Source organism: Lethenteron reissneri, chromosome 48 (genome assembly GCF_015708825.2).
Source record: "Lethenteron reissneri isolate LAM-NWPU_2019-01 chromosome 48, ASM1570882v1, whole genome shotgun sequence".
In the NCBI taxonomy this organism is placed as follows: Eukaryota; Metazoa; Chordata; class Hyperoartia; order Petromyzontiformes; family Petromyzontidae; genus Lethenteron; species Lethenteron reissneri.
Genome location: NC_083826.1, coordinates 4495463 through 4520756, shown reverse-complemented (window position 1 = coordinate 4520756; position 25294 = coordinate 4495463). Strand labels below are relative to the sequence as shown.

Here is a 25294-nt window from a genome sequence, read left to right as displayed (position 1 = left end):
CATGAATCCCTGCAGTAACGAAATTTACTAAACATCTGTTTTGTTTCATATTCGACGAGGTAAGGGCCCGCTGAACGACCCTGGCTATTGAAAATTATCGCTCAACGAAGTGGGCTTATCATCGTTTCGTGGAAATGTTTAGCAGCAAAATACTTTAAAACACGCGCCACGTTGATTCTCAACGTGGAGGGAGAAACCGGAGGACCCCGAGAAAATCCACGGCTAGAGAGAGAGACACGCAAACTCTAAATAATACAGCAGGCGTCAGGGTCGGGATCGAACCCACGACCTCCTGTATACCAGGCGAGGTTGTTAACATCTCCTAGCCACCGTGATGATGATGAGAGAGAGGCACGCAAACTCCAAATATACAGCAGCAGGCGTCAGGGTCGGGATCGAACCCACGACCTCCTGCAGACCAGGCGAGGTAGTTAACATCTCCTAGCCACCGTGATGATAATGAGAGAGAGAGAGACACGCAAACTCCAAATAATACAGCAGGCGTCAGGGTCGGGATCGAACCCACGGCCTCCTGTATACCAGGCGAGGTAGTTAACATCTCCTAGCCACCATGCCCCCCAACGTAGCGGCAGGACCCTCCTGAAATTGAGTCCCGAGTGTTGCTGCTCCTGCGTGCGGTGCGTCAAGGGCGGTCGTGTGACCATAAACTCCGACCCAGCCCCGCACCATTCATAAATAGGTGACGGGTTACGATCCAACGTTCCATGTTAGTTATTAATTAACTGGTGGAGGCGGAGGGGAGGGGCGGGGGATGGGGGGGGCGGTGGAGAAGGGGCTCCTAATCTTTGGATCTTTCGGAAATGTCACGTAGATAGGTTCAAAGAAAATAACAAAAAAAACTACGACGTTTCGATCACAACACAAGCGGTCGTCATCAGGAGAAAAGAAAAACCTACATTTTCTTTTAACCTTTCTATTGTGTTTTTTACTGAAAGACCCAAAGAATATAAATTCCTGCAGTCACGAAAGCTTGAAAGCGAGACGGGACGCGATAAACTCTTTTCATTGCAAATTGTTTCAACACCGACATCGTTATGACTTCCCCCCCCCACTCCCCTCCCCCAGTGCCCGGTGATTCGGGGTGAAGGTTTCAGATTCCGGGCTCCGATTTGGTGGCAGTCCAGTGGCATTGTTGATTCAAGCGAGCCCGGCTCTGCTGATGAGACACCCAAAAGTCAAAACCAGTCCTCGCCTATGAACATCGGGCAGTCCACTGGCATTGGCTCAAGCGAGCCCAGCTCTGCTGATGAGACACTGCATGTTGAAACCGGTCGACGATTTGAACAATTCAAGCAAACCCGTTTGCTTGAAAGACACCGCATGTCGGAATCGGTCCACAGAGTTGCTTGTGTTGAACCAATCCTTGCCAATTCGATGCTCCCAGAAGGCTGTGTGACTGACGGGATGTAAAATAAACCTCATTGTTTATCAGTTGTTAAGGTGGAGACTATGATTTGATTCTTATGACATTGTTTTGATTCGATATTAAATGCAAGCGGCGGCTTCACCCGAGGTTCTCTCCGTCACGCGATCAATCCCAGGTGCTCGGGTGTCCGAACGCTCAAACGGACTCCGATCATGAGGAGTCGTTAAACCCCAACCCGTGCCACCCCTCACCACCCCTCACCATCCTGTTCCACCCCCCGTGCCACCCCTCACCACCCCTCACCATTCCTCACCACCCCTCACCACCCCTCACCACCCCTCACCATTCCTCACCACCCCGTGCCACCCCTCACCACCCCTCACCACCCCTCACCACCCCGTGCCACCCCTCACCACCCCTCACCACCCCTCACCACCCCGTGCCACCACCGCCCCTAACTTCTGTGCGCCGCTCTTCAAATTGAGCAACCATGCTGATTCTCAGTCGGCACACGCACACGCACACACACGCACATGCACACACACACGCACACACACACGCACATGCACGCGCACACGCCTGCATGTATGTTCGTATGTTGTGTGTGTGTGTGCTGTACGCGTGCTGAACGCCTTTCGCCACCACGCACGGTGGCTGCAGGAATTCATATTCACGACAACCCAAGCAGGATAAAGCAGTTCTAAAAGAATGAGTTTTGCAAATCTCGATGATTTATTAAAAGGGCACCGCAAAAGGGGCTCGGGTTGCTAGTCGGGTCACGACACTCGGAGCGAGTCACGATCGGCGTCAACAAACCGAGGGGCTCCACGAACACGAGAATTGGCCGGGCACCACCGGTCTGAGTCGAATTCCGCAACTTTTGATCTCGGCTGTGGACAAGAACGAGAGAGAAAAAAAAATGCTGGACATGTGTGGAAACAAGTAAACCCGTAAAAACAAAGTTTTTCACTATAAATCCTTTAAATGCGTGGCGGCTAGAGTCCTCTCGTCCTCTGGCTTGAGATGGCTGCCACCTATGGGTCAGATGATTGCTTGGCACCACTAAGCAATTGGTAATTAAACGTAATTTTTTTTCCTAAAAAGTGTAAAATTTTGTGAAAATTTTTTCACGAAAATTAATTGTCACGCACAACGAGTCTGTGTGCAAAATGTCAGCTCGATTGGATCACGGGAAGTGGGTTAAAAAACGACCGAAAGATTTGCACGGTCGTAAGCAAGCAAGCAAGCACGCAAGCAAGCAAGCAAGCACGCGAACTTAATATAAAGGATTTAAAAATATATTCGCCTGTGGAGGACGCGGGGATCGATCCCACGACCTTTGGCATGGGAAGTGAGGGCGCTACCAACTGCGCTACTCCGCCACGGCCTGTGGAGGGGTTACGCTCTGGGCTCTTACACTCTGACGTTCAGCCAAAGCCATGAATGCGTTCTATTTGAATATATGTAAAATAAAAAAATTTTGCCTAATAAGTGTAACATTTTGGGAATTTTTTTCACGAACAATAATTGTCTGGCACAACGAGTCTGTGTGGAAAATGTCAGCTCGATTTGGATCACGGGAAGTGGGTTAAAAAAACGACCGAAAGATGTGCACGGTCGTAAGCGCGCAAGCAAGCAAGCAAGCGCGCAAGTGAACTTAATATAAAGGATTTAAAAAAAAACGAAACAACGCGTTGTGCCAACGCCTTCACCGCTGCGGCTCGTTGCAAGTCGTCCCGAGTCCGAGAGCCGAAAGCCGAGTTCTGTGAAAGGTTCCACGATGCGATCAGAGTGAACGCGAGCAGGGTAGGGGCTGGGGGCGTGTGCGCTGCTTGCATGATGAGGCCTCGTGAAGGGGGTTTCTTGAGGGTCGTTAATGCAGTTTGACAACTTCTTGAAAACGTGGGTTCATTTAAGACCCTGCGTGTTGGGCGCCGTGGTGGCTAGAAGATGTTGACTACCTCGCCTGGTGTGCAGGAGGTCGTGGGTTCTATTCCGACTCTGACGCCTGCTGCTGTATATTTGGAGTTTGCGTGTTTCTCTCTCTCATCATCATCACGGTGGCTAGATGTTAACTACCTCGCCTGGTATACAGGAGGTCGTGGGTTCAATCGCGACCCTGACGCCTGCTGTATATTTGGAGTTTGCGTGTCTTTCTCTCATCATCATCACGGTGGCTAGGAGATGTTAACTACCTCGCCTTGTATACTGGAGGTCGTGGGTTCGATCCCGACCCTGATGCCTGCTGTATATTTGGAGTTTGCGTGTCTCTCTCATCATCATCACGGTGGCTAGGAGATGTTAACTACCTCGCCTGGTATACAGGAGGTCGTGGGTTTGAACGCGACCCTGACGCCTGCTGCTGCTGTATATTTGGAGTTTGCTGGGCTATCATTCGCGATGACCAGCACGCTTCCGAGAATAAAAAAAAAGTGCTACATTACAGCTCAGTGTGCCTTAACCCGGTAAAATAACAAAACTAAGTTTAGCTTTACTCACTAGGTGAGGGATCCACGGAAGCAGACGCTGCAGAACTACTTCTCGTATCGCTTCTTGTTCATGTGACGCTCCGATGGTCCAGGGTCAGCGTGCCATGCGAGAGACGCTGCGGTCACATTCCCAGCGACGGGAATTTGCCCAACAACTGAACCCGGAGTTGTTTTGGGGGTTTGTTTGTTTTGACTTACTTACTTACGTGCGGTAAAAGGTGACCGGGTCGAGATCATAAACCCACTGCACTTGAGACCCCGGTTTAATCACATCTCACTCTGTGTGAGTCTATGGGTCTCTATGTGAATCTTTGGGTCTTTATGTGAGTCTATGGGTCTCGATGTGAGTCTATGGGCCTTTAATTAAGTTTATAGGTTTCTATGTGAGTCTATGGGTCTCTATATACGTCTGTGGGTCTCTGTGTGAGTTTATGGGTCTCTATGTAAGTCTATTGGTCTATATGTGAGTCTATGGGTCTCTATGTGAGTCTATGGGTCTCTATGTGAGTCTATGGGTCTCTATGTGAGTCTATGGGTCTATATGTGAGTCTATGGGTCTCTATGTGAGTCTATGGGTCTCTATGTGAGTCTATGGGTCTCTGTGTGAGTCTATGGGTCTCTATGTGAGTCTATGGGTCTCTATGTGAGTCTATGGGTCTCTGTGTGAGTCTATGGGTCTCTATGTGAGTCTATGGCTCTATGTGAGTCTATGGGTCTCTGTGTGAGTCTATGGGTCTATATGTGAGTCTATGGGTCTCTATGTAAGTCTATGGGTCTCTATGTGAGTCTTTGGGTCTCTATGTAAGTCTATGGGTCTCTATGTGAGTCTATGGGTCTATATGTGAGTCTATGGGTCCCTATGCGAGTCTGTGGGTCTCTATGTCAAGTCCACCAGTATCTATATTAAGTCTACGAGTCTCTAACATAATTCACCAGCAGAGATTTCAAACTCACTACACCCGGGACCCCCCTGGTTGCACAATCATTGTGGTTGTGGTGGCTGATAACCCCCGAGTATCAGAACCAGTGATATCAGCAAGGGGTGGCACAGTCGGGTTTTTTACAATCGGGTTTAATTGTCTTTTAATATTAAACCCGATCATCTGAGATTGGGAGAAATCCGGCTTAATTGGTTCTAATTGCAGAACCGCACTTCGCCAACTTCTCAACGATGGGCTTCATCCATTCCAAGCTTAGGAACTCACTGGCGCCCACGATTGTGGAGGAGAAGCTCGTGTTCATCAAGACCAACCTGCCCGCCGCATTCTACGACTACCCCGTGCCCGACGGCCCCCCCCGAGTACGATAGCAGCACCGACGAGGAAGCAGCCTAAGCCTTGGATCAGACCCTCTTCTTGGTTCTTTCGGTAAAGTCACGTAGAAGGGAAGTAATAAAATAATAAAAATAAAACATAATAAAAACAATTCTCACGACTACTCTATGGGGACCTCATTTGCCAGTAAAAATATGATAATTGGTTTTTTACCCTTCTATCTGGCAACAAAACTGACACCTTTTTGCAAGGAGTCATGTTTGCATAGACCGCAATACCTGCAGTCATAATACAAACAAGAGTTATGTTCTTTTGTTTGTATTATGACTGCAGGTATTGCGGTCTATGCAAACACGACTCCTTGCAAAAAGGTGTCAGTTTTGTTGCCAGATAGAAGGGTAAAGAACCAATTATCATAATTCTCACGACGTTTCGGCCACAACGCAAGCAGCCGTCCTCAGACAGACCTGGTTTTCACCTTACGAAGGGGCGTTCTCACAAGACGAGCCGCTCCTTTGGGCTGCGCTCAAATTCCTGCCGCTCGTGTCCCCCCGGTGACGGGGCTTGGTCGTGCGACACGAACGCTCGCACGCAGACGCACGCCTCGGGCGTTCCAGTGAAATGCTGCTTGTCGAAATTTAAAAGTGAATAATTGAAGGCACCAAGACGAGTCTCTGAAGCGAGAGTGGGATCGGTGCGTGAGTGAGTGAGGTGGTTAGGCTGCAGAGTGTCTTATAAAGGGGGCCTGAATAAAAAAAAAACAGATTAAACACACGCATTTTTTACTTGCGTAGGAAAGTAATTGTGTTTTGTTCATTTGCTATAAAGCCGGATAATACGACAAATCGCTAACCTTACACGCACAGTCGTTCATAAAAGTTGAAGGCGGTATAGTACTATAGTAATAGAGCAAGTGCAGAGTCACCGAACCGGACTTGATTGCTTGAAAGCATTTAGCGCGGGGCCCTTGAAAGTGCGGGTCCCGTAGCATTATGTAGCTAAATATCGATTTAAAGTTTTCGTGACTGCAGGGATTCATCTTCTTGGTTCTTTCGGTAAAGTCACGTAGAAGGGAAGTAATAAAATAATAAAAATAAAACATAATAAAATAATTCTCACAACGTTTCGGCCACAACGCAAGCAGCCGTCTTCAGGTGGAGAACAGGTCTGTCAAGTAGACATATCAAGAGGAATTTAGCATATTTATTGATATGCAGATTATTTTGTCAAGACGCTCTTCACCCCTCCATCCCAGCATAAATAGTCGCTCCAAGCCTGGGGCGTGCCATTCAGACTCCGTCTACTTGACAGACCTGTTCTCCACCTGAAGACGGTTGCTTGCGTTGTGGCCGAAACGTCGTGAGAATTATTTTATTATGTTTTATTATTGTATTACTTCCCTTCTACGTGACTTTACCGAAAGAACCAAGAAGATTATGTAGCTACTTGTGCTACTAGGATAATCCGGCACTGATGGGTTGGTGTAAACTCGTGGGGGAGGGGGGGGCGGAGAGTGATGGTGGTTGGATGGGTGATTTAACGAATGGGTAAATTATTGCGCGAAATGTTGATTGGAGTACAAAGTTTCGAGCCTATATTGTTTAACCAAATTGGGAACTCACGTGACCAGGAATAGAGACCCATTTGCCGAAGCCACTGGAGCGATGCAGCTTTCAATCTAATAAAATTGACGGCGCATTTCTTTGAAACTGCTCCGCGTGACTGCAATGTCCCATACTCTTTGGTTCTTTCGGTAAAGTCACGTAGGTATAAAATAAAATAAACTTTTTCAATAAAATTTATAAAAAATTAACCCGTAAAAACAACGTTTTTCACTATAAATCCTTTATATGCGTGGCGGCTAGAGTCCTCTCGTCCTCTGGCTTGAGATGGCTGCCACCTATGGGTCAGATGATTGCCTGCCACCATTAAGCAATTGGTAATTAAATATAATTTTCTTTTTTCCTAAAATGTTGAAAATTTTGGAAAAAATATTTTCACGAAAATAAATTGTCACGCACAACGAGTCTGTGTGCAAAATGTCAGCTCGATTGGATCACGGGAAGTGGGTTAAAAAACGACCGAAAGATTTGCACGGTCGTAAGCGCGCAAGCAAGCAAGCAAGTGAACTTAATATAAAGGATTTTAAAATAAAAATAAACTTTTTTTTATTTAATTTCATACCGACGTGACTTTACCGAAAGAACCAACAAGTATGCTCTGCGTGCTTCGATTGTTCGCCTTCCCTCCCGCGCACCACCTACAATTAGCACGGTTGGCTACGTGCGGTGCGAAAAACGTCCACTGCGCTAGCGAACGGACGCGGCCGGAGTTGATCTTATTGCAGACTGCCGGGTGAACGGAGGCAGCGGGCGTGGGTGGAGGATTTAACAAACTTGCCAACCTCGTTTGAACCGCCACGCTGGGAAGACGGACAATTTGGAGAATTGTCGTCGTCCGCATTTGCAAGTGCAGCGTGAAAATCGGTCAATAAAACACATTCCTGCGGAGGAAGCTGGTAGGAACGTTGGGTTGCTCGGTCAATGGCCAGGGTCAACGGCGGCGTGGTGTATTCCGCAAATATGCCCGACTGTGAGGGCAGGCACAAGCCGCTGTGAGTAGGTTAAACGTTGAGTTTTATAAGGGCACCACGGGGTGACTAGCCCCTCCCCACCCAGCCCCACCCCTCCCACCTCCCACCCAGCCCCACCTTCCCCACCCAACCCCTCCCCACCCGCCCCACCCAGCGTCTCCTCACCCTCCCCACCCAGCCCCACCCCTCCCACCCCCCACCCAGCCCCTCCCCACCCTCCCCACCCAGCTCCTCTCCACCCTCCCCTCTCCACCCAGCCCCACCCCTCCTATTTTTGGATGCGCGACGGACGGACGGACGGAGACAATAATCCCCTATCGGCTGGTGTAACCAGGAGGTTCCTACCAGTAAAACCAACCGTTGTAGCAGCATCTGTGACAGTGTCCACACACCTCTCGTTCGCACGGTTGGCTAGCATGTTAAGGCCCCCATCCCCCCACTGAGCGCCACGTGGCTACCTGGCCGTCACGAAACGACAGCTCAACGGAAGTGGCGTTGATCGTCGTCGCGTGGAAATTTACAGCAGCAGCAGCAGGCGTCAGGGTCGTGATCGAACTATCGACCTCCTGTACACCAGGCGAGGTAGTCAACATCTCCTAGCCACCGTGATGATGATAAGAGAGAAAGTGAGACACGCAAACTCCAAATATAGAGCAGGCGTCAGGGTCGGGATCAAACCCACGACCTCCTGCACACCAGGCGAGGTAGTCAACATCTCCTAGCCACCGTGGCGTCTAGGGAGATGTTGAGGCCGGGCGTGCCGGCTTCTTCCTCGTCGCCCGCATGCGTTAATTTTGTTGTTGGGGGGCAAGGGGCCCATGGGCATGCGGGAAATTTCCCCCTTTGCGGTGAAGCAGAGAGCGCGAGAGAGCGCGAGAGAGCGAGCTAGAGGGGGGGTTACATAAAGCCCAGTTTAAAAAAAAAAAACTTTTTTACGAAATGATGAACGAAGCAAAGTGCCGAATACACCGAGCATCTTATTGTTTCCACTGATCGTAAAAAAAAGAGAGGGAGGGAGCAATCGTGCCACGTGTGGGGTGGCGTTGGGTGGAATTAGAAAACAAAACCTGTTCCTACAAAGCGGCGTCCTCGCTTGCGCCTCGCGTCATTAGAAGGCCGCCGCTTTTGCATATCTCAAGGTCGCTGCTGGCGGCGGAGTTGTGTTCGTGGTCGAGGTGGGGGGAGAGGTGGCACGTGGTGGTGAGGAGTCGGTGAGGGGTGGTGAGAGGTCGCGAGAGGTGGTGAGGGGTGGTGAGGGTGGCACGGGTAGTGAGGGGGGCACGGGGTGGCACGGGTTGGTGAGGGGTGGTGAGGGTGGCACGGGTGGTGAGGGGTGACACGGGTGGTGAGGGGTGACACGGGTGGCGAGGGTGGCACGGGTGGTGAGGGGTGACACGGGTGGCGAGGGTGGCACCGGTGGTGAGGGGTGACACGGGTGGTGAGGGGTGACACGGGTGGTGAGCGGTGACACGGGTGGCGAGGGTGGCACGGGGTAGCGAGGGGTGGCACGGGTGGTGAGGGGTAGTGAGGGGTGGCACAGGGAGGCACGTGTAGTGGCGGCGTCGTGGTTTTGCGACTCCTCGCGATCGGATTCGGTTTGAGTGTTCGGACATCCGAACAGCTGGCATTGGTCGCGTGGCGGATAGAACCTCGGGCGAAGCCGCCGCTTGCATTTAATATCCAAACAAACAATTAAATTTCGATTTAAAGCTTTCGTGACTGCAGGGATTCATCTTCTTGTTTCTTTCGGTAAAGTCACGTAGAATGGAAATAAATACGTGACTTTACCGAAAGAACCAAGAAAAAACAAACAAACAATTTATACGAAAAATAAATAAACAGCACCAACTTCCCATGTTTGTGTCCATGGAAACACATGTACAAAAAAAAAACACGTTTTTATTTTGTTACACATTCCATCAGCCGCACAGCCATCTGGGTAGTGCTTCAAATCAGCAAGCATCGGGTCAATTCCAGCGACCGTCTTGAACTGGTTCCAACACGCGGCGTCTCGCCCGCACGCACAGAGGTTGCGCAAACATTTGGTTCAAAACGAGCACACTGGGGACGCACGCCGGCTTCGAAATTGCAGCGTCTCATCGGCAGAGTCGGCGCCTCGCTCCAATCAGCGATGCTGCTGAGGTGCCGCCGAATCGGAACCCTGAATCCGATTTGGGAAATGTTCCCGTGCCACAAGGGGGGAGGGGTGGTGGTGAAAATCCACGCCGTGTCGTGTTCGACATCGCAGCCTCTACCTTGCAAACGTGACCACGCGGTGGCCCATTTTCCGCCGTGCGGTTTGTACGTAGATTCAGTAATTGCCCCCACCCCACCTCAGCCCCCCCCCCCCCACACCCTCCCCTCCCCTTCCTCGCACCTCTGTATTCTTAATTTGACTGTTGGCCGTCTGACAGGCGTCACGCTACTCCTCACTTGAAATGCGCACCCCACTGTTTGCTCTGGAGGGACGCTCATGCACCTTAACCCATTCAACAAAGGCAACGAGACCCCTCTCATATCCTCAACAGACTGTGGGGGCAAATGCTGTCAGCAAGCAGCGCCTCATTTACCCACCCACCTTCTCATTCTCTCACTCACCCACCCACTCACCCATCCATCGACTCAGTCACCCACACACTTACTCACCCACTCATTCACTCACTCACACAGCCACTCACTCACCCACCTAGTAACTCGCCCACTCTTTCACCCACTCACACAGCAACTTACTCACCCACCCAGTAACTCACTCACTCACTTACTCATTCACCCACCCACACATCCACTCACTCACCCACCCAGTCACTCACCCACTCATTCACCCACTCACACAGCCACTCACTCACCCACCCAGTCACTCACCCACGCATTCACCCACTCATACAGAAACTTACTCACCCACCCAGTAACTACACCCACTCACACACACGGCCACTCACTCACCCACCCAGCAACTCACCCACTCATTCACCCACTCACACATCCACTCACTCACCCACCCACCCAGTAACTCACCCACTCACACACACAGCCACTTACTCACCCACCCAGGAACTACACCCACTCACACATCCACTCACCCACCCGATAACTCACCCACCCAATTCACTCATTCGCCTACTCACCTACCTACCTACCTGCTCACCACACTGCAGGCCACCCTCACTGCCTCTTTCCTCCACTGTGTAATTCCCTCCATCCATCATCACCATCATGGACTTGCTCATCCCTACGTGCATGCCCTCCGTCGGCCACGTACGTTCCACCAAAATCATTACGATCCTCAGACTGTGCACTGCACACTGTCCGAGACACGGATCTTTGAATCTCGACGAAAAACGTCTCCGCTTAAAATGGCTTCCTCTCTAGCCTTCGTTTCAAACGTCTTGCTCGCCCCTCTCCGTGGTCGATGTTGAACTCTTTTCCTCCTTCCCTTGCGTGATTGTTTAAGGGCGCTTTCATTAATAGTATTATTATCATCATCATCACGATCATCACTATCATGACTCTCATCATCACCATCATCACTATCATCACCACCACCATCACCAACACCATCAAACGCGTTCTCCGCTCTCGCCTCTTACGACCACTACGAATGAACAGTGATGCTCGTCCCTGGACGCGTGGCGGCTTTTAGGCCTTCGGTGCCGGCAGATTTGGTGGCTGCGATCGTCAAAATTCGGGGCGCAACACGACGGCCCAATTACCTGAGGCTTGCCGGGACGCCACGGTGGCTAGGAGCTGTTGACTACCTCGCCTGGTATACAGGAGGTCGTGGGTTTGATCCCAACCCTGACACCTGCTGTGTATTTGGAGTTTGAGTTTCTCTCTCTCTCTATGTCATCATCATCACGGTGGCTAGGAGCTGTTAACTACCTCGCCTGGTATACAGGAGGTCGTGGGTTTGATCCCAACCCTGACACCTGCTGTGTATTTGGAGTTTGAGTTTCTCTCTCTCTCTATGTCATCATCATCACGGTGGCTAGGAGCTGTTAACTACCTCGCCTGGTATACAGGAGGTCGTGGGTTTGATCCCAACCCTGACACCTGCTGTGTATTTGGAGTTTGAGTTTCTCTCTCTCTCTATGTCATCATCATCACGGTGGCTAGGAGCTGTTGACTACCTCGCCTGGTATACAGGAGGTCGTGGGTTCGATCCCGACCCAGACACCTGCTGTGTATTTTGAGTTTGCGTGTCTCTCTCTCTCTCTGTCATAATCATCACGGTGGCTAGGAGCTGTTGACTACCTCGCCTGGTATACAGGAGGTCGTGGGTTAGATCCCGACCCAGACACCTGCTGTGTATTTGGAGTTTGAGTTTCTCTCTCTCTCTATGTCATCATCATCACGGTGGCTAGGAGATGTTGACTACCTCGCCTGGTATACAGGAGGTCGTGGGTTAGATCCCGACCCAGACACCTGCTGTGTATTTTGAGTTTGCGTGTCTCTCTCTCTCTCTCTGTCATAATCATCACGGTGGCTAGGAGATGTTAACTACCTCGCCTGGTATACAGGAGGTCGTGGGTTAGATCCCAACCCTGACGCCTGCTGTGTATTTGGAGTTTGAGTTTCTCTCTCTCTCTATGTCATCATCATCACGGTGGCTAGGAGCTGTTGACTACCTCGCCTGGTATACAGGAGGTCGTGGGTTAGATCCCAACCCTGACGCCTGCTGTGTATTTGGAGTTTGAGTTTCTCTCTCTCTCTATGTCATCATCATCACGGTGGCTAGGAGCTGTTGACTACCTCGCCTGGTATACAGGAGGTCGTGGGTTAGATCCCGACCCAGACACCTGCTGTGTATTTTGAGTTTGCGTGTCTCTCTCTCTCTCTCTGTCATAATCATCACGGTGGCTAGGAGATGTTGACTACCTCGCCTGGTATACAGGAGGTCGTGGGTTAGATCCCGACCCAGACACCTGCTGTGTATTTTGAGTTTGCGTGTCTCTCTCTCTCTGTCATAATCATCACGGTGGCTAGGAGATGTTAACTACCTCGCCTGGTATACAGGAGGTCGTGGGTTAGATCCCAACCCTGACACCTGCTGTGTATTTGGAGTTTGAGTTTCTCTCTCTCTCTATGTCATCATCATCACGGTGGCTAGGAGCTGTTGACTACCTCGCCTGGTATACAGGAGGTCGTGGGTTAGATCCCGACCCTGACGCCTGCTGTGTATTTGGAGTTTGAGTTTCTCTCTCTCTCTATGTCATCATCATCACGGTGGCTAGGAGATGTTAACTACCTCGCCTGGTATACAGGAGGTCGTGGGTTCGATCCCAACCCTGACACCTGCTGTGTATTTGGAGTTTGAGTTTCTCTCTCTCTCTATGTCATCATCATCACGGTGGCTAGGAGCTGTTGACTACCTCGCCTGGTATACAGGAGGTCGTGGGTTCGATCCCAACCCTGACACCTGCTGTGTATTTGGAGTTTGAGTTTCTCTCTCTCTCTATGTCATCATCATCACGGTGGCTAGGAGATGTTAACTACCTCGCCTGGTATACAGGAGGTCGTGGGTTCGATCCCAACCCTGACACCTGCTGTGTATTTGGAGTTTGAGTTTCTCTCTCTCTCTATGTCATCATCATCACGGTGGCTAGGAGATGTTGACTACCTCGCCTGGTATACAGGAGGTCGTGGGTTAGATCCCAACCCTGACGCCTGCTGTGTATTTGGAGTTTGAGTTTCTCTCTCTCTCTATGTCATCATCATCACGGTGGCTAGGAGATGTTGACTACCTCGCCTGGTATACAGGAGGCCGTGGGCTCGATCCCAACCCTGACGCCTGCATGCAGGTGTCGCCTTGTCACTACACATGGTCAAGTAAAAAAAACAATTCGTTTCTAGTTTTCGTCTAAAAAAAAACCTCATGACTCATCGGCTTGCTCCTGCAGCCTGCAGAAACATTCTAATCGAGTAACCACTTTGCGGTGATGCGGGCAAGCGACACGGTGGCATTGTCCTTCTCCCCTCCCCCCCTCTCTCTCTCTAATCTCCCTTGACAGTCGTGGCGTGACCAGGTGTGTGTGTTCGTCTGCGAGTGGATGTGCACAGGTAAGGCTCCATTGTGACGGTTTCCTCAAAGCGGGGGTGGGGTAGGGTGGGGGGGGTGATTTTACTGCCACAGTTTAAATCGTACCCGTCCCCTCCTGGCACCCACCTCGATGCCGACCCATCTGTGTGTAATCCACCAACTCCCACTGCTGCTACTGCTGCCTCCACAGGCAAACCCACGTGCATAGCCAACACCAAAGACAATGCCCCCCCCCTTCCCCGTATAGCCTTGACAGAGTGTTGGGGCAAGTGCTGTTAGCGAGTAGCAAAAACAAATATTCCCCGTATTGCCCTAACAGACTGTTGGGGCAAGTGCTGTTAGCGAGTAGCAAAGATAAATATCCCCCGTATAGCCTTGACAGACTGTTGGGGCAAGTGCTGTTAGCGAGTAGTAAAGACAAAAATCCCCCGTATAGCCTTGACAGACTGTTGGGGCAAGTGCTGTTAGCGAGTAGCAAAGATAAATATCCCCCGTATAGCCTTGACAGACTGTTGGGGCAAGTGCTGTTAGCGAGCAGCAAAGATAAATATCCCCCGTATAGCCTTGACAGACTGTTGGGGCAAGTGCTGTTAGCGAGCAGCACGTACGAAGGCCGGAACGCCACACGAGGGGGTGGGTGGCCAGCACCACGCCCGGCCGCCTTTGTCTCCCGAGCGGCGATGTTTTACACATCGCACCAGGTACTCATTTGAGGCCGAGTCGACCTAGGGGAGGAGGCCCAAGATCGGTTCAGATAATCGTCACCGGTGTTGGCCGTGAGCGGGAATCGAACCTCGGGTCGCCGGGTTTGAAGCGCAGCGTAGCGCTAACCGCTGCACCACCACTCACCCACCAATACCAACACCCACCATTCGCCACTAAGTGCCGGTGACGTCACCACGGCGCCCGTGCCAGGCCAGGTGCACTTTGAGGCCACGTGATGTGTCGAAGGCTCGCGGACAGGAGGAGGTCTCGGGACAGACCCAGCAAGTGCCATGGGTCGGCTGACTCAGATGACCGGTAGATGCACCACCAGCTGTACCCTCCTCCTGTGCCAGGCTAGGTGCAGGAGGAACAGACCCAGCAGGTGCCATGGGTCGGCTGACTCAGATGACCGATAGATGCACCACCAGCTGTACCCTCCTCCTGTGCCAGGCTAGGTGCAGGAGGAACAGACCCAGCAGGTGCCATGGGTCGGCTGACTCAGATGAACGGTAGATGCACCACCAGCTGTACCCTCCTCCTGTGCCAGGCTAGGTGCAGGAGGAACAGACCCAGCAGGTGCCATGGGTCGGCTGACTCAGATGAACGGTAGATGCACCACCAGCTGTACCCTCCTACTGTGCCAGGCTAGGTGCAGGAGGGACAGAACCTGCAGGTGCCATGGGTCGGCTGACTCAGATGAACGGTAGATGCACCACCAGCTGTTACCCCCCTATTGGGCCAATTCGCTTCATTTTATCTGCTCGGCGCTCCGCTCGTTGTTGTGAGCGTCGCTCCTCCGCCCTCCGTTGTTGCTGGAGGGCGACTTCCTCCAACTGCCCAGCAGCAGCAGCAGCGTCCTCACCCTCCACCACCACCACCACCACCCGGCTAAGAGGCGCTTGCCCCCATCGGCCAGTGAAAGGCTACACGGGGGTCTTTGTCTGAGTTTGCTATGGTAATGGCGTTGACGAATATGTGAATCGCCTGCATGTTGTATTGCCCGCGGCACATCAGACACACTCCACACACACACACACACACCTGGGCTTCCACCACTGTACATGAGTTATTCAAATCGCAGTTTGAGCCCCCAGGCCCTCGCCAGGTGAGTCTGGAATAGGTTCGCGTTGAACAGATAAATGTGGAACGGGTGAGTCTTGAATAGTTGGGGGTCGATCTACTGGCACCAATGACTGGTACCAGCGGTGTCAAGATCGGCCTCTGTGGAGGAGGCTCGCAAAGGACGCTGCTACTGGGCAGTTGGAGGCAGTCGCCCTCCAACAACAACGGAGGGCGGAGGAGCGACGCTCACAACAACGAGCGGAGCGCCGGGTGGCTAAAGCACAGCAAGTTGGCACAGTAAGGGGCACAGGTGGTGCATCAGCCAGTCATCTCGGTCATCTCAGTCAGTCGACCCGTGGCACCTGCTAGGTCTGCCCCGTGACCTGCCAGCGGGCGTTCGACACTTCACGTGGCCTCAAGGTGCACATGGCCTGGCACAAGCGTCGTGGTGACGTCACCGCCACTTAGTGGCGAATGGCGGTTGTTGTGTCTACCTGTGTGTGTGTCTACCTGTGTGGGCGACTGCCCTCCACCAATAACTACAGAAGGCAGAGGAGCGACGCTCACAACAGCGAGCGGAGCAGTGGGTGGCTAAAATGCAGCAAGTTTTGCACGGTAGGGGAGGGGGGGGCATAGCTTGGTGCATAAGCCAGTCATCTCAGGCAGTCAATCCATGGCACCTCGCTGGGTCTGTCCCGTGATCTCCGGCCAGCGGAGCTTTGACACCTCACGTGACGGCCTCAAAGTGCCAAGTCGCCACGTTCGAATTACGTTCGTACCACTCACAATTAAGCGATTTGGTTTTAAGGACACATACAATGTATCGTCGTGAAGCCATCCACTACCTCGTACCCCTCCCACCCACCCCAACCTCAAAAGATAATAACAATAATTGTTCATTACGAGACCTCCTTTGCCAGTAGCAAGATATAGTACTAGGTTTTTACCCTTTTATCTGGCACAACAACTGACACCTTTACGCAAGGGATCATGTTTGCAATAACCACAACACAAGCAGTCAAAATGCTTGTGCTGTGGTTATTGCAAACATGATCCCTTGTATAAAGGTGTCAGTTTTTGTGCCAGATAAAATGGTAAAAACATATTACTAATAATTGTTCAATCGAATGTATTTACGAAGAGCGTTGTTCTTCAAGCAAATAAATCATTCATTACTGGAACAGGTGATGGAGAAACCCGCGATCATGGAGCAGACCTTGTCATGACCCCGCCCAATCCCACAGTGGCCTGGTCTCGGCTCGCCGATGAGGCTCTTGCAAGCGAGACTCTCATCATTGCTCGCAACTGAGGTTGGCATCGCCCCCCTGCCCCCCTCATCCCCGCTCAGTTTTCGTGATGCCCAGGGGAAGCGGGCGAGTTTCAGGACGTCATCTGGCGCAGCCGCTATGGTACAGCGATCCAGACTGCCCCCCACCCCCATCGCTAACGGCCGGAGTTTGTTTCTGCCCAGGTGTTTCAAGTGAATCGACAGGCCCACTCGCACCGTCAACAGACAAATCCCACGTCCGAGAACGTTGAGGCCTTTACCACGCCAGCCTTCCCGTTTGAGAAGGCCGTGAAAATAAAATCACTCTGAACACTCCCTTCGCCAAGAGGCAACTTGAAGCACCACACCTCCTTAAGGGAAAGAACTTTGATCCGGTCTTCCATCTCCACTCCCCCCCAAAAACCAGGTTTGCAGGTTTTTCCGAGCATTTCTGCAAGTAAATGCGATCGGGGTCACGCCTTCCGCTCAAACAAACGTCCCGGGGCAAGGGTGCAGTTTGACCCTGCTGGTGCTGCTTGCTGCACCTTGCGTGTTGGAGGAAGGAGCCGCTGTTCGCTAGTGGTTGACTGATGTGCCATCTTCTTCTTGGTTCTTTCGGTAAAGTCACGTAGAATGGAAATAATAAAATAATAAAAATAAAACATAATAAAATTATTCTCACGACGTTTCGGCCACAACGCAAGCAGCCGTCCTCAGGTGAAGAACAGGTCTGTCGAGAAGACAGAGTCTGACATTATTATGTTTTATTTTTAGTATTTTATTATTTCCATTCTACGTGACTTTACCGAAAGAACCAAGAAGATGAATGCCTGCAGTCACGAAAGCTTTAAATTGGTGTGCCATCTGTTGAGGAAACGGGCGATTCGGAGCTTAAATTCAGGTGGAGCGCCCGGTGGAGATGACCTCTCAATTGAACTGCCGAGGGAATGGTGGCGTTTGTGTGCAGACTGCCCGATGTCAAATCATGACGACTGTCAGATCCGTAGGACAGGTTCCGCTGGATTCGAAGGATGCCCTGGTGGTCCCCATGTTTCAAAAGGGGGGACCGCACTGATTGCAACAACTGCCGGGGAATTTCCCTCCTTAGTGTGCCGGGAAAGGTTCTGGAACGGATCATTCAACATCGCCCCCTTGCTAGTCAAGCATGCCGAGGTGAGGCTTGCGGAGCCCCAACGTGGGTTCAAACCAGGGGCGGTCTTGCACAAACGCCAGATTTTTCCATCGTGGTGGCATCACAGTCACTCCGTGTCGAACTGTGGGTTGTTTCTGCTTTATTATTTCCACATTGTCGCGTTCAACATCTTGTCGCAGGAGGCACATTTGGCGGAGGATGTGGCATTGTGGCTTCGCTAACCGCTCTGCTGCTGCTGCTGCCGCTGCGAGGGAACAGCTTGGAAGGCGGAATTACAACCGACTCCGAACGCTCTTATCACGCACACCACATGCACGCACACACACGAAAAGATCCCACGTGTTGCCTTTGACAGACTGCTGGGGCAAGTGGTCTCTGGAAGCAAGCTATGAAGGCCGGTTTCCACGACCGGCCACCTCTGTCCAAGTGGCAGTGATTTCACCGCTTTGAGGCCACGAAAAATATCGAAGGCTCGCTGCTGGCAGGAGGTCATGGCATTAATTCTAGATTTGAAGCTTTCGTGACTGCAAGGATTCATATTCTTAGGTTTTTTTTCGGTAAAGTCACGTAGGTAAAACATTAAAAAAGTAAAATAAATTTTTATTTTATTTTACTTTTTTAATGTTTTATTTTACTTTTTTAATGTTTTACCTACGTGACTTTACCAAAAAAACCTAAGAATAGGAGGTCATGGGTCAGACCCAGGTGCAACGGGTTGACGGACTGAGATGATTGGCCGATGCACCCAGCCGTGCTCCCCCACTGCGCCACCTTGCTGTGTTTTAGTCACGGAGAGGGGAGACGTCGTCACGAAGAACGGAGTTGCTCTGATCATCATAATAATTGTCGTCTTTGGAACTGATTGGTCTCTACCAGGTGCAGCCTTCTTCGTAGCCTCGTCCCACCACCGGTGCTAGACCAGACGACGATGCCAAAAGGCGACCCCGACAAAGACAACTCCAGTATCAGAACACCGACAGCTCGGGTCGAGCACTTCCATGTACGGGATACCAGTTGTGTTTACACTGTGTAAGCAGGGTGACTCATTTGAGGCCGAGTCGACCTAGGGGAAGCCCAGCCGCCGATTCAGATAATCGTCGCTGGTGCGGGCACGGAGAGGGGCGTTCTGCAGGTCAGAACGCGTCTCCCGCTGCCTCTATTCTCTCACCACCACCACCACCATCATCATCTCTTACCCCACCACCACCACCATCATCATCTCTTACCCCACCACCACCACCATCATCATCTCTTACCCCACCACCACCACCATCATCATCTCTTACCCCACCACCATCATCATCTCTTACCCCACCACCACCATCATCATCTCTTACACCACCACCACCATCATCATCTCTTACCCCACCCACCACCACCATCTCTTACCCCCCCCCCCACCACCACCATCTCCTACTCCCCCCCACCACCATCATCTCTTACCCCCCCCCCCACACCACCACCAAGCTCCTATACGACAATAACAACAACAACAACAGCACACAAGAACCGTGATGCATCATTACGATCTAGACGGTGCTGTTTGTGGCTGGCCGCTGTTACGATTCGAGCCTTTGGTGGGTGGGGAGCGGGCGTTGGCGGGGGGGGGGCTACTGCTCTGGGCAATTGTCAAAGACAAAGATCCCCCGTGTAGCCTTCAACAGACTGTAGGGGCAAGTGCTGTCCGCAAGCGGCACCTATGAAGGCCGGCGCTGCACACGAAGGGGTGGGTGGCCAGTACCGCGCCCGGCCGCCTTTGTCTCCCCGTTGACGATGTTTACTACCCACCGCACCAGGTACCCGTTTGAGGCTGAGTCGACCTAGGGGAGGCCCAGTGATCGGTTCCGACAATCGTCACCGGTGGTGGCCGTGAGCGGCAATCGAACTCGGGTCACCTGGGTTCGTAGCGCAGCGTAGCGCTAACCACTACGCCACCACTCCCCGCTACGCACACCACAATGTTGACGCATACATGCAAATACAAGTCCACTGTATGAATAAAGTTACACGTGTACATGTAAGCATATACAAAGACTATAGACTACGTATGTACAATGCGATGAGCGTGTAAGACTCATGTCTTCACAATCGCTGTTGCGTTTCGTTTGTTGTCCTTCCAACGCACATCCGATTAGCACGGCTTTAGCTACGTACGGTGCGAAAGAAGTTCAACATAGACCTGCAGAGAGACCCATAGACTCACACAGAGACCCATAGACTCACACAGAGACCCATAGACTCACACAGACACCCATAGACTCACACAGACACCCATAGATTCACACAGAGACCCATCGACTCACACAGAGACCCATAGACTCACACAGAGACCCATAGACTCACATAGAGACCCATAGACTCACACAGAGACCCATAGACTCACACAGAGACCCATCGACTCACACAGAGACCCATAGACTCACACAGAGACCCATAGACTCACACAGACACCCATAACTCACACAGACACCCATAGACTCACACAGAGACCCATCGACTCACACAGAGACCCATAGACTCACACAGAGACCCATAGACTCACACAGAGACCCTAAACTCACACAGAGACCCATAGACTCACACAGAGACCCATCGACCTCGCACAGAGACCCATAGACTCACACAGAGACCATAGACTCACACAGAGACCTATAGACTCACACAGAGACCCATCGACTCACACAGAGACCCATATACTCACACAGAGACCCATAGACTCACACAAGACCATAGACTCACACAGAGACCCATAGACTCACACAGGTAACCATGACTCACATAAAGACCCATCGACTCACACAGAGACTCATAGACTTACACAGAGACTCATAGACTCACACAGAGACCCATAGACTCACACAGAGACCCATAGACTCACACAAAGACCCATAGACTCACACAGAGACACATAGTCTCACACAGAGACCAATAGACTCACGCAGAGACCCATAGACTCACACAGAGACCCATAGACTTACACAGAGACTCATAGACTCACACAGAGACCCATAGACTCACACAGAGACCCATAGACCCACACAGAGACCCGTAGTTTATTGTCCTTCCCCTACACCTCGATTGAAGAACGGTTTGGCTACGTACGGTGCGAAAGAAGTTCAACGTACATGCTGTGCACTCCCGCCGGAGCGGTGGCGCAATGGTTAGCGCACTGCGGCTGCGAACCGCACGACCCAAGTTGGTCTGTCCCCGTCACGTCGTACACCACCAGCACTTGACCGGCGTGGTGATGTATGGCCGAACAACAACAAAATATCAGCAAATTCTGACATTTGAGAGAGAGAGAGAGAGACCCCACACCTAAGCGCAGAGATAAAGCCCGCCCGTGTAGCCTTTGGCTGACAGCTGGGGCAAGTGCGGGTAGCCAGCGCCGACACGGCGACAGGTGAGCGGGGTGGCCAGCACCACACCGGGCCGCCTTTGTCTCCCGATGTTTACTTACTCATTTAAGGCCGAGTCGACCTAGGTGTGGGGGTGAGGGTGGGGGAGTGGGGTGGGGGGGGGTCTGTCTTGAACCCCAGGAGCGGTTCAAGACAGATCGATCATCGTCGTTATTGGGCCGTGAGCGGAGATCGAACTCGGGCCCATCGACTCTTCCTGCTGTCCGCTACCATTGCTGTTTGTTGTTGTTGTTGTTTATTGTTGTTGTTTTTTTATTATTGTTGTTGTTGTTGTTTTTTTATTGTTGTTGTTGTTGTGATCAGGCCACAGACGCCCGCGGGAGGTGATCGGGTGGGCAGAACGCCGAATCCGCGATGCAAAACAATGAAGCAGCCGACGTTTCGGTCAATGACCCTCCTCCCCCTCCTCCTTCTTTTCCCCCAAACGTCGCCTCTGTCACCGTCTCGTCCCTTGTGCCGCCCAGCGCGTTGCGAGCTTCACAAACACGCACTTGGGCGCGCGAGGGCGACGTTTCGGGCGCAGTGCCTATTCACAGCATACCCCAGGAGGATCGCCTATGACATGACCAGCACCGTCTTAGTCCCCTTAGTCCCCTGTCGTCATCATCATCATCATCGTCGTCGTCGTTATAATGGCCATTGATCGATCCACTGCTGGATGAAAGCATCCGCCCACCCATCATAACAGCCTGCCTCGAGCACGCCGCGAGACTCAATTCACCGCTCCGTCTCCCCCATCGTTGTACGCACTCAACGCATTGTCGGATGTTGTTGTTGTTGTTGTTGTCTATTACGCGTGCACCACCGACAACGCAGTCTCGCACCAATAACAACAACAACAACGACGACGACACAAGATCAACTGAAGACGCATCCGGACCTCGGAGTCTCCACGCGGAGAGGAGACAGCGATGGAGGTCGCCGGAGGGGCAATGACCTCACTCCTCACTACTCACCCCTCACTACTCACCCCTCACTACTCACCCCTCACCCCTCACTCCTTGCTCCTCACCCCTCCTCACCCCTCCTCACCCCTCACTACTCACCCCTCACTCCTCACCCCTCACTACTCACCCCTCACTCCTCACCCCTCACTACTCACCCCTCACTACTCACCCCTCACTCCTCACCCCTCACTACTCACCCCTCACTCCTCACCCCTCACTCCTCACCACTCCTCACTCCTAACCCCTCACCACTCACCTCTCGCGCTCGGGGTTTGGCGAGACGTGACGGGGTTCGCCCGCGTCCCAGTCGACTCTGGGAGCCTCCTTGCTCGCTGCCCCCACTCAACACCTGCCGCTGTGTGTGTGTCTCTGTGTGTGTGTCTCTGTGTGTGTCTCTGTGTGTGTGTGTGTCTCTGTGTGTGTGTGTCTCTGTGTGTGTGTCTTTGTGTGTGTGTGTGTATCTGTGTGTGTGTGTCTCTGTGTGTGTCTCTGTGTGTGTGTCTGTGTATCTCTCTGTGTCTGTGTGTCTCTGTGTGTCTCCGTGTGTGTGTCTCTGTGTGTGTGTCTCTGTATGTATCTCTGTGTCTCCCTCTGTGTGTGTTTCTCTGTGTGTCTCTGTATGCGTGTCTCTGTGTGTGTTTGTGTCTCCCTCCTCCCTTGCACCTGAACCAGACACCTCCTCCTCCCCCTTCAACACCGCCAACACCGCCGGCGCCACCGCTGCATCTTCTTGCCCCCCCTACTCTTTGTCCATCTCTGGCATCGCCTCCTCTTACCTGCATAAGCCTCACCCGCCTCTCCCTCCACCCACCATCATCTCTCCCTACCCCCATCCCTCCCTCTACCCCCCCCCCACACTCCCTCTAGCCCCCCCCCCTAAACCCCCCCCCCATCTCGCTCGCCATCTCCTCACATCCCTCCCTCTTCCCCCCCCTCATCCCTCCCCCCCTCCCTCTAGCCCCCCCCCACATCCCTCCTTCTCTACCCATCCCCGCCCCCGCATCTCTCCCTCCCTCTAGCCCCCCCCTCATCCCTCCCCCCCTCCCTCTAGCCCCCCCCCCCACTCCCTCTAGCTCCCCCCCACACTCCCTCTTGACCTCCCCCCAAACCCCCCCCCCCATCTCACTAGCCATCTCCTCACATCCCTCCCTCTTCCCCCCCCCTCATCCCTCCCCCCCTCCCTCTACCCCCCCCCCCACATCCCTCCTTCTCTACCCATCCCCGCCCCCGCATCTCTCCCTCCCTCTAGCCCCCCCCCTCATCCCTCCCCCTCCCTCTAGCCCCCCCCCCCTCCTCAACCCTCTTATTTACCCCCCCCCACATCCCGCCCTCTCTTTCACCCCCACCTCCCCCCAGATCTCCCTCCCTCCACCCTCCCCTTGCTCCCTCTCCCTCCCCGCCTCTATCAGCGCAATCATCGTCTGCGTGCAGTGCGCAGTAGCACGCGCAAGCACCAAGTGGCGGTGACATCACCACGGCGCTTGTGTATGCACGTGTATGTACGTGTATGTATGTACGTGTGTGTATGTATGTGTGTGTATTTACGTGTGTGTATGTATGTGTGTGTATTTACGTGTGTGTATGTACGTGTGTGTATGTACGTGTGTGTATGTACGTGTGTGTACGTGTGTGTATGTACGTGTGTGTATGTACGTGTATGTATGTACGTGTGTGTATGTACGTGTGTGTATGTACGTGTGTGTATGTACGTGTTTGTATGCACGTGTGTGTATGTACGTGTGTGTATGTACGTGTGTGTATGCACGTGTGTGTATGTACGTGTGTGTATGTACGGCATGTCGAACACTCTTTGGCACCGTACGTAGCCAAACGCGCTGTGTTGGAGGTGGCAGGCTAGGCGCACCTCGAGCCCGTCACGTGAAGTGACTCAGGCTCGCTGTTGGCAGGAAGCCACGGGACCGACCCAGGTGCCACGCAGCGACTGACCGAGATGACTGACAGAGGACGCTACCTATGGCGCTCCCTACTGCGCCAGCTCGCTGCATTTTATCCGCCCGGCGCTCCGCTCGTTGTTGTGAGCGTCGCTCCTCCGCCCTCCGTTGTTGCTGAAAGGCGACTGCCTCCAACTGCCCGGTAGCAGCGTCCTTCACTAGCCAACTTCACTTAGGCCGATCTTGACACCACTGGTACACGTCATCGGTACGTCCGCTCAGCTCCACATCTTCTTGTACCACATCACCCCATCTCTTCTCCAGCCCATGTCGTGCCCGTTTAGCCCGCTCTATGCGATCAAACAGAAAGCTGATTGGGCATGCGGTGGCTGTGCATGCGGGCTATACGACCCAGCCAACGCAGCCTCGCTTGCCGGAGGAGCTCACCGATGGGAATGTGTCCAGACCTTTCAAGGATTTGTGAGCTCCTCACACAATCCAGCCTGGTTAAACCCATGATGGATCGTAGGCAGGCCAGCCTAAATGTTTCTTACCGGCGCAAATGTTCTATTCGAGGGCTCCACGTTTCACAAGCATAGAGAAGGGAGGGCATGACTGTGGCAGAAAAGATCCGAAGCTTCGTATGGAGCGACAGACCAGGTAGCTTCCACACAGCAGCATTACACAGCCGATGAAAATATAATGCCGCCTGACTGATTCGGAGTGAGACCTCTGCTGTCAACCCGGAGCTGGTCATGGGCACACTGCCCAGCTATAGGAAACTCTCCACTCCACAACTGCTCCATCACCAATGGGGAGCTGAGGGGGGGGGGAGTGTTTTCGGGCACACTCCCTGCTCGATATTTTGAATACCTGTGTGTATGTGTTCGAGCATGGCTCAGCCATGATATTTTAACACTAACTTTTAAATCTTCTTGGTTCTTTCGGTAAAGTCACGTAGAAGGGAAATATTAAAACAATAAAAATAAAACATAATAAAATAATTCTGACGACGTTTCGGCCACAACGCAAGCAACCGTCCTCAGGTGAAGAACAGGTCTGAATGTGC

General features: G+C 52.4%; 1 protein-coding gene across 1 annotated transcript in view; it reads right to left on the bottom strand.

Annotated features, from left to right (window-relative positions):
- LOC133354654 (N-acetyllactosaminide alpha-1,3-galactosyltransferase-like) overlaps positions 1 to 23076 on the bottom strand; it is a 42887-nt gene extending 19811 nt beyond the window's left edge. The window contains exon 1 of the mRNA XM_061571686.1: positions 22590 to 23076. The gene's annotated coding sequence lies outside the window, so the exon portion shown is untranslated. The remainder of the gene's footprint in view (positions 1 to 22589) is intronic.
- Between the last annotated feature and the right edge of the window lie 2218 nt (positions 23077 to 25294).